This window comes from Quercus suber, unplaced genomic scaffold, assembly GCF_002906115.3.
Source record: "Quercus suber isolate HL8 unplaced genomic scaffold, Cork oak 2.0 scaffold_436, whole genome shotgun sequence".
Taxonomy (NCBI): Eukaryota; Viridiplantae; Streptophyta; class Magnoliopsida; order Fagales; family Fagaceae; genus Quercus; species Quercus suber.
In genome coordinates, this window is record NW_027069887.1 from 274,663 (window position 1) to 283,014 (window position 8,352).

At 32.0% G+C, this 8,352-nt stretch overlaps 1 long non-coding RNA gene across 1 annotated transcript; it reads left to right on the forward strand.

The window, feature by feature from the left end:
* Window positions 1-220: 220 nt before the first annotated feature.
* LOC136062651 (uncharacterized) lies at window positions 221-8,037 on the forward strand. The gene is made up of 3 exons (XR_010624379.1): window positions 221-397; window positions 1,767-1,802; window positions 7,904-8,037. It is a non-coding gene; the product is annotated as an uncharacterized LOC136062651 (long non-coding RNA).
* Window positions 8,038-8,352: the final 315 nt, after the last annotated feature.

An 8,352-nucleotide genomic window follows, 5' to 3' on the forward strand; every position in this document is an offset into this window, starting at 1 on the left:
TTATTTCGACTAACTTTTACTTTTATCTATAATACTTTTAATAAAAAGAATTTCAATTTCAGCAAAATAAACAAATCACAAACGGACCTATAATATTACTTTTAAAAAAAAAAAATCCAACTTTTATTAGGCAAAATTAAGTTTTGGTGAGAAGACTGGTGACGTTAACAATATCACCACGACGCTGACAGCAGAATCCCTAAAAACAAAGGCCAAGATTTAATAATCCGTATTAGTATCACATTCACACCGTTGCTCTAGCATGTACGGCACCTTCAGATGCTAAGCTAAGCCTACAGAGAATGAATGAGATAGAGAGAGAGACACACACACACACAGAAGATAACCTTTGGAAACAGCGTCCCTCTTACCCCGCAGGAACGACCAAGCCCACCAGGTAAAAAACCCATCTTTGATTTTCTTGTTTTTGGGAATATATTCATGCAGATTTTGACTATGAAATTTTCATATTCCTCTGTTGCTTTTGGGTATTACATGCTTCAATTGATGCAACCGCATTGTTTATTGTTGTTGGGGTTTCTTTTTTTTTTTTTTTTTTTTTTTTAAATTTATTTATTTAAGGAATTAGCTTCAGATCCAAACTATTCAAAAGGTGGAATTGTTTCGAGTGCTAAAAAATTGTTGAATTTTGTGGGTTTTTTTTTTTTTCTTCTCTCCAAATGTTGAGAATTCTTAATTTTTATCTATAAAACAAAGGAATAGCAAGTGTTTTTCATCTGGGTATAGAGAATTAAATTGAAAACTGTAAGTCTATTTGTTGCTTTGATTGTAAAGTACTGAACAGGCCTCATATTCCACCTGTTTAAATGAAAATTACTTGCAGTTAGATTTCATGTACTCTTTTTCATCACTGTATTAAGTTGTTTTCCCAACTGGGTTGTGATCGGGAGGAAGTTGTTTTCCCTTTTGATGTTGGAATTGGATATCTCCTCTTCTTTTTTTTTTTTTTTTTTTTTTTTTTTTTTTCTCAAATGAAAGAAAATTAATGCAAAAATATCTTTATGGAAGACCAATTGCGTCACCATTATGATCTGGACCATTTTGCATGCATAAAATCATAGTTGTTCAAGCACATATTAAAAGTTATTAATATTTTTTCCATAGGAATTAACAACATTGTTTTCAACTAGTTTTAATTGGTAAAGAAATCAGCTTTATTTTATATATGTATGTATGCATTTATTTATGATGATATGATTTCTGCTCTTTCTTGAACGAAGCTGTATTGGGGTATCACCTTCTAATTTGTCTTCATTAATTTCTTTGTAGCAGGGAAAATTTCCATATACTTGCATAGATGACAAGGTTGTACATTGTTTTTATTTTGTTCTATATTACATAATAAGCTTGAAATATCGATTACCAATCATATGTATAATTTGTTAGCTGGTGCAAACAATATATTGAGAGAATTTTTTTTTTTTTCTAAGATAAATAGGGTTGGGTTTTGGTGGGGTTCGAAATCATATGGAGAGAAGATTGCTTTGTTCTTCTTGTTTTTACCACCCTTTTTTATGCCTTTCGTGTTTGAACTTTGAATAAGCAAATTTACTAGTTTTGTATTGCAGTGAAGTCAAACAATGTCTATGCCAAGAAACAAAATTCAAGGCTGAATGCACCATTCTTTACATATATAGCTGTTATGCTTTGTTATATAGGTTATAGCATTATCTACAGTTTGTCATAGATAAGCCAGTGGCCTCTTTATTCTGTTGTCTAAACCTGCAATTGTTTTCTCTCTCCAGATTTTATACACCACAGCAGTCAAAGCCAATTACCAGGTAATTTTTTGAGTAAAACTTTTTCGTTATTAACATATTATTCCATTCCATCATGATTCTTTAACTAACCAATTATGTAAAAATATGTTTTAAATTCCATTTGTGAATTGGCAATCCAAAAGATAATTAAGTCTCTCCAATTCTAAGCATGGGCCTTTTGGGGAGAACTAGACATGTTTTAATCCCATAAAAGCACTAGACCCTATGTAAAATTGAACAAGTAGAAAGTAGAGAAAAATAATATGGTAAAAAACTTAGGAGTACGCGAAAACATCATACCCGGTGGGTACTTCAAAAAAAAAAAAGGAACTAGGAGTCTTATGGCGTGTTTGGATGGAGGGGGAAAAGAGAGGAGTTGAGAAAGGGAATAAAAGTGGTATAATTCACATTGTTTGGATGTGTTTTTTAAAGGAAGGAGAAGGGGTTTGAGGGGATTTGGAGAGGTAAGATAGCCCTCCAAACCTCTCCTTTTTTATTTCCCCAAATTGGGGGAAATTGGAGTGGAGGGGTTCCACTTATATTAAATATATATATATATATATATATTAAATTATTAATTTTGCCATGATGATGTCAATTTATATCTAATTATTAAAATTGAATAAAAGAGAGATATAATTATCAATTTATATGATGTGTTAACATTTCCTTACCTTCTCATTTTAATTTTTAAAGGGTCCAAACAAAGGGAGCGGGACATATTTATTCTCTTCGCCCAACATTAATTTTTAACAATGTGTTTGGATACACAGATGGGGAGGAGAGGAGAGGAGAGGAGCGTAGATTAAAAGGGGATGGGGTTTTAGTTAGGGGGATTCAGAGAGAGTTTCCACTTCTTTTTTTTTTTTTTTTTGAAATTGTTAATTTTGCGTTTATGATGTCAATTTCTATCTATTTCTAAAAACTAGATAAAACGGAGGTATAATTGTAAATTTATATTATATCTTATCATTTCCTCATATTCCCTTTTTAATGTGTAAAACATCTATAAAACGGAGAGGAATATCTTTTCCCCTCCCCTCTACTTAATTTTAAAACATTCAAACAAAGGGATTATTCTCCTCCCCTCTCCTCTTTATCACCCCCTCACCCACTACTTTCCTCTCCCTCCAAATTTCCAAACATATAATAAAATATCCCAAGGGGAAAGTATAATCTCCACTTTCCTCTCCTCTCCTTTTCTTGTATCCTTATTGACTCACCATGCTCCCTCCAAACTTTCAAACACACTGTTGGGCCTCATGCTGAAGGAGGATGTATTTACACAAGTGTGGCGCGTTATCATTAAGGTTCCACTTATATTAAAATATATATATATATATATATTAAATTATTAATTTTGCCATGATGATGTCAATTTATATCTATTTATTAAAATTGAATAAAAGAGAGATATAATTATCAATTTATATGATGTGTTAACATTTCCTTCTCATTTTAATTTTTAAAGGGTCCAAACAAAGGGAGCGGGACATATTTATTCTCTTCGCCCAACATTAATTTTTAACAATGTGTTTGGATACACTGATGGGGAGGAGAGGAGAGGAGAGGAGCGTAGATTAAAAGGGGATGGGGTTTTAGTTAGGGGGATTCAAAGAGAGTTTCCACTTCTTCTTCTTTTTTTTTTTTTTTTCTTTTTTCTTTTTTTTTTAAATTGTTAATTTTGCGTTTATGATGTCAATTTCTATCTATTTCTAAAAACTAGATAAAACAGAGGTATAATTGTAAATTTATATTATATCTTATCATTTCCTCATATTCCCTTTTTAATGTGTAAAACATCTATAAAACGGAGAGGAATATCTTTTCCCCTCCCCTCTACTTAATTTTAAAACATCCAAACAAAAGGATTATTCTCCTCCCCTCTCCTCTTTATCACCCCCTCACCCACTACTTTCCTCTCCCTCCAAATTTCCAAACATATAATAAAATATCCCAAGGGGAAAGGATAATCTCCACTTTCCTCTCCTCTCCTTTTCTTGTATCCTTATTGACTCACCATGCTCCCTCCAAACTTTCAAACACACTGTTGGGCCTCATGCTGAAGGAGGGTGTATTTACACAAGTGTGGCGCGTTATCATTAACGCACTAGAAGGATCGAGCAATTTGTTATTATTTTGTGCTTAAAAATATGCCAATCAATCATTTAGGTAGAAGAAATTCTTGGAGATTTAGAAAACTGGGAAGCTGATCAATCTTGCTAGTTTAGTGAAGCTAAAACTTGGGACTGGTGAAAGGCTGCTAAAGTGAGCAAGGTTATATGCTAATAAATCGTACCAAAAGTTCATTATGCATGCCAAATGCAGGGGTGAAGTGTGTGTTAGGTGTGTTTTAAAAGAGTTCCCACATTATTTAGTATGGAAGTTTTGTAAGTTTGATTTATTAAAAAAAAAAAAAAAAAGAAGAAAAAAAAGAAAAAGAAAGAAGAAGAAGCATCTTGCAGCTTAAAATTGACCCAGACTAATAACTAGACCTTCTAAACAAAACCTTGCAAACTAGTTGCTGAAATTAATAGAAATAGATCAAATTTCAGTAATTATAAAGTTACAAAGTAGCTCAAATCTTCAAATCCAGCAAGTTCCATCTGTATATATTGCTTGGTATTTTAATCATATATAGTCAAAGGGACATAAACGCAACAAGGGGGTATAATGAAAGTACATAAGAAGTATGCAAGAGAGAAACAAACTCTTTATTGCTATAGACTATTTTTTATTGAAATTTTCCAGCCTTGAAATCGGACTAATCTCAAGAATAACCACTTATGAATAAAGTTTGTATTTTTCGTGGCCCTCTAATTTCTATATCACATAGTTTACTAGATTGTCTTGAGAGTAGCTTTTCCTTTATTACCATCCATAGGGTAAAAGAATGTTGCGAGAATTGCTGAGGAAAACCAATAGATATCCATGTAATTCACCATAGGTTTGTTACTGCTAACGGAATTCAATGTATCACTAGAGTTATAAACTCTACTTGGAGAAGAAAGTCGAGTAATAATCATTTTTATTTCTTGAGAAATCAGTTGTGGGAACACCCTACCCTTTTTGAATCTTCTAGTCTCATTCTTTGTCACTTACAGCAATTAGAGTAAAACTTAGGTACAATAATTTAAATGCAGTGTATTAAGTTCTCTAATTAAATTCAAACATTTGAATGCATTGTCCAATAAAACAAAATTGTGTTTCTTTTTTAAGGATAATTAAATTTAATGCAATCATAGAATTCAATTGAGAAATCTAATGTACTATACCTAAGGTATTGTACTTAAGTTTTACCTTAACAATTATCAGCAACAATTTGGCTATGGGTATAATGTTGGTTATTATGCTCTAAGATTTAATTTATTTATTTATTGAGATTTTCAATAACATGCTTTGTGTATAATTTTTTGACTCGGCAATGAAGTCCATTGAAGGATGGCTAAACACAATGAAATATGGTCTTTGATAAAGAGTTAGCATAGATTATTAGAATTCCAATTTTAGATATTAAAATCATAATAAAATTACAAGATACATCTTTTTGATTTGGCCTTACCACAATGTAGTCCATAAACTTTCAATTGTTACATTTGACCTTCTAAAGTTTGGATTAAAATGAAATTATTAGGTTTTCGTCCAAAGTACCCCTATTGGTTTTTTTAACGAAACCTTAAGGTGCTAAGATGCAACAGTTGAAAAAGTATGTGGGACTTAGTTGTATTTGGATCAAACCATTATGGGGTAATTTGTTTGTCCAAAAAAAAAATACAACATCTGTTAATTTGGATGGAACCTAACAATGTCATTTTAATCCAAACTTTAGGGGTCAAATGTAGTAATTGAAGTTTGTGACTAAATTATGTTAGGGTCAAACTATAAAGGGGTACATTATCATGTGATGAGCATAATTATTTATTTATTTATTTACTTTTATTTTTATAAAAGGTGCTATGACGTATACCGAATGTGGTTATCATGGTTTTAAAATCTTGATGTTAAGTCATAGATTCTCAAATAGTTATTTATTTTTCTATGAAGCTTATAATTAAGACAGAATTGAAATGTTTATATTAGGTGGTCTCTTAATTTTAGCAATCAGATAATATGGTCCGTGAGAGGAATGTGAACCATGCTTTCTTTAAAGTCTGAATATTGGAAAATTATATTTTAAAGATTGTTTTGACAAGGGAGTTGCTGATGCTGGTAGACTTATTTTTTCCACATAAATATCGAAGCACCAATGAAATTGGAATCACCAAATTAGGTAATATTTGTTACAAAAGCCATTGGGATATATACAAATGATGTTATAAGAATTACAACGAACATTTTGATTACATACAAAATTTGATTAAAAACGAATTACAGCTTCGTGTAAAAGCACATATGAAGCAATCAAATATGAACAACTCGTTCATTACAAAAGGAAATTCATGGATATTTATATTTAAATGGAGGGCTCCAGTAAGAAACGTGTGACTATCCAAAGAATAAGATCACACAACCTCGAACCTTAAGAAAGGACTGATTTTCTTTACATGATTATATCCTTAGAACTCTTACAGCCAATACTGCAATGACAAAGTATCTCATGGGGCCAGTTTATGGAGTGTTCCTCTCATATTTGGCGGGTCTAATTATACTCTTGTGGGATCTGTATGTTATGAGGGAAACGCTACATAAACTGGTTTCGTAAGATAATTTTTCTAGTGCAACATGGCCCTCAATGAAGAAAATCTTATTCTTATCCAAAAATAAAATAAAAGTAACTTGACTAAAGATATCTTTGTTTGCCAAAGGAACTAACAATTTTATTCGTGAGAAATTCTACTTAAAACTATAAAATTATATTTATAAAAATAAGAAAAGAAAAAAACCAACAACGTTTGTACACAAGCAGTCTATCAAGAAACCTAGGGTTGCACAAATAGTGATGTATCACCAAAACATGCCAAAAGAATTATTAGGTGTGGACGCTGAAAAGCAATTCCTTTTTTCTGAAGTCAAGTGATAGTCAAGCATGAGAGACAACACAACTATCATATGTCCTTTGAAACAAAACAGAAAGAAAGAAAAAAAATGTAAATCTGGCGTTGGCATTAATAAATTATGGAAAATAAAGTAAAAATGGAAGACCTGCCTTTTGAGTGGCTTCAAGAACGATAACCTATATGCATATTTGCATTCTGAATAACCTCAGATTGTATGTATAGCAATTGCACAAAAAGACTTTTGTTTTGTATAATCCACCCACAAGCTTCAGTCCTTGCAGTTCAATTCCCTTTTAGATTTCAAAGAATCACTTTATTTGTGTATTTTTTTTAAAAAAAAAAAAAAAATTCTTTTAGGCTACTTTGTGTTCATTTTTGCGTGCACCAAGTAGTCCATTTTCATAATAAAATGCCTTTGGGTCATAGTATGCAAAACTCCCACTTTTGTAAGTTTTGGAAAGGTGATTGGTAGATAGTTATATATATGTATATATATATTTTTTGGACAGGTTAATTCTCGTACTCAAACCTGCTATATATCACTTTTTATGGAAGGCACTTGCCATTGTACCTAGTCTAGACTTCAATAGAATACTATTGCTTAAAAAAGAAATTAACTGCAGATTGATGATGATATGGTTAGGATGCTCTTCATTGGGCTGCTGGAAAATATGTGTAATAAAAATTGAAATCCCATGTCTCAAGTTTCTCATTGTTTGAGGGTGTGCTCACCACCAGAGAATGGTGGCAAAAGTCAAGTGCTATATATTTTCTAAGGGCCAAGTCTGTTCAAGAAGGCTCAGTCTTGGGTATCTTTTGGCTTGTTAAGTTTAGAGGGATCAAAGGCATTGATGCTGCAGAGATTTACTAAATTTTTCTTTTTTTGCTCAACAGAGATTTACTGATTGAAATTTAATTGTTCTTATTTACTAGTAACACCACCAAAAAAAAAAAAAAAAACGACTCTATTGCCAAGTAGAGTTATTTGTTTTATCCAATGGGATATAAGTTACCTTTGCAAATCGTTAAACTTGAAAATGTTAGCAGTTGCAATAACTTACCTATTAGAATCACTGAATTCTTGCATACTTGGGCCTTGATTGAATTTGTATGTCCTGAATACAGATCTAGTGTAAGAAGAATTATTTGCAAGGACTGAAGTTTGTGGGTGGATTGGATTCCTAACATATGTGGCATGAGAAGCAAGAGGGCATAATCTTACCAGGTCAGACAATGCATACACCTATAAGTCAGGGTGCATTCATATCAACAGCTATTAACTTCCTCTTTCTTGATGATTCAGAAGTTCCTGAATGAGGTGTCAGTATCTTGTTCTCCATGAATGCACCCTGACTTATAGGTGTATGNGGGGGGGGTGGACAACTAAAAGAAAAGAACAAGCAACAGTTATAAATGTTACATGGACAAAAATCCAACCTTAAGTTTCATTTTCAAGTGTCTATTAAAAAAAGAATTGAACTTTTAAAAGAAGATGAATAAACCTCTTAAAGAAGGCAACTGCAAACACATTTACAGAAGAATTCAACTGAAGGGACCCATCCCAGAGCTTCTCA